Below are 1,286 nucleotides of genomic sequence, written 5' to 3'. Positions count from 1 at the left end.
CTACTCCCGACTTCTATGGGAGAAGCATCTCTATCCCTTCTATTGGAGCAAAAAACTTTAAGCTTAAGCCTCAATTAGTTTCTCTAATGCAACAGAATTGCAAGTTTCATGGACTTCCATTGGAAGATCCTCATCAATTTTTAGCTGAATTTTTGCAAATCTGTGACACTGTCAAGACCAATGGGGTTGACCCTGAGGTCTACAGACTTATGCTATTCCCTTTTGCTGTAAGAGACAGAGCTAGGATATGGTTGGACTCACAACCTAAAGAAAGCCTGAACTCTTGGGAAAAGCTAGTCAATGCCTTCTTGGCAAAGTTCTTTCCACCTCAAAAATTGAGTAAGCTTAGAGTGGATGTCCAAACCTTCAGACAGAAGGAAGGTGAATCCCTCTATGAAGCTTGGGAAAGATACAAACAATTGATCAGAAAGTGTCCTTCTGACATGCTTTCTGAGTGGAGCATCATAGGTATCTTCTATGATGGTCTGTCTAAACTGTCCAAGATGTTATTGGATAGCTCTGCTGGAGGATCTCTTCATCTGAAGAAGACGCCTGCTGATGAGCGGATAATTTATACGCTTTTTGGCACTATTTTTAGTATGTTTTTAGTACATTTTAGTTAGTTTTTAGTATGTTTTTATTAGTTTTTATTTAAAATTCACTTTTCTGGGCTTTACTATGAGTTTGAGTGTTTTTCTGTGATTTTAGGTATTTTCTGGCTGAAATTGAGGGTCCTGAGCAAAAATCTGATTCAGAGGCTGAAAAGGACTGCAGATGCTGTTGGATTCTGACCTCCCTGCACTCGAAGTGGATTTTCTGGAGCTATAGAAGCCCAATTGACGCGCTCTCAATTGCGTTGGAAAGTAGATATCCTGGGCTTTCCAACAATGTATAATTGTCCATACTTTGCCCGAGATTTGATGGCCCAAACCGGCGTTGCAAATCAGCTTCAGAATTCCCAGCGTCTAACGCCGGAACTGGCATAAAAATTGGAGTTAAACGCCCAAACTGGCATAAAAGCTGGCGTTTAACTCCAAAAAAAGTCTCTACACATGAAAGCTTCAATGCTCAGCCCAAGCACACACTAAGTGGACCCCAGAAGTGGATTTTTACGTCATTTACTCATTTATGTATACCCTAGGTTACTAGTTCACTATTAATAGGACCTTTTGACATTGTATCTACACCTCATGACACATTACACGTTTCTTATTGTATCTTCTACGGCATGAGTCTCTAAACCCCATGGTTGGGGGTGAGGAGCTCTGCTGTGTCTTGATGGATTA

At 40.7% G+C, this 1,286-nt stretch overlaps 1 non-coding gene across 1 annotated transcript; it reads right to left on the bottom strand.

Moving 5' to 3' along the window:
- Nucleotides 1-341: 341 nt before the first annotated feature.
- On the bottom strand, nucleotides 342-449 carry LOC112798839 (small nucleolar RNA R71). The gene has a single exon (XR_003200436.1). It is a non-coding gene; the product is annotated as a small nucleolar RNA R71 (small nucleolar RNA).
- Between the last annotated feature and the right edge of the window lie 837 nt (nucleotides 450-1,286).

This window comes from Arachis hypogaea, chromosome 4 (assembly GCF_003086295.3).
Source record: "Arachis hypogaea cultivar Tifrunner chromosome 4, arahy.Tifrunner.gnm2.J5K5, whole genome shotgun sequence".
Lineage (NCBI taxonomy): Eukaryota > Viridiplantae > Streptophyta > Magnoliopsida > Fabales > Fabaceae > Arachis > Arachis hypogaea.
Note: the sequence above shows the minus strand (reverse complement) of the source record. Positions and strands in the feature narration are given on the sequence as shown.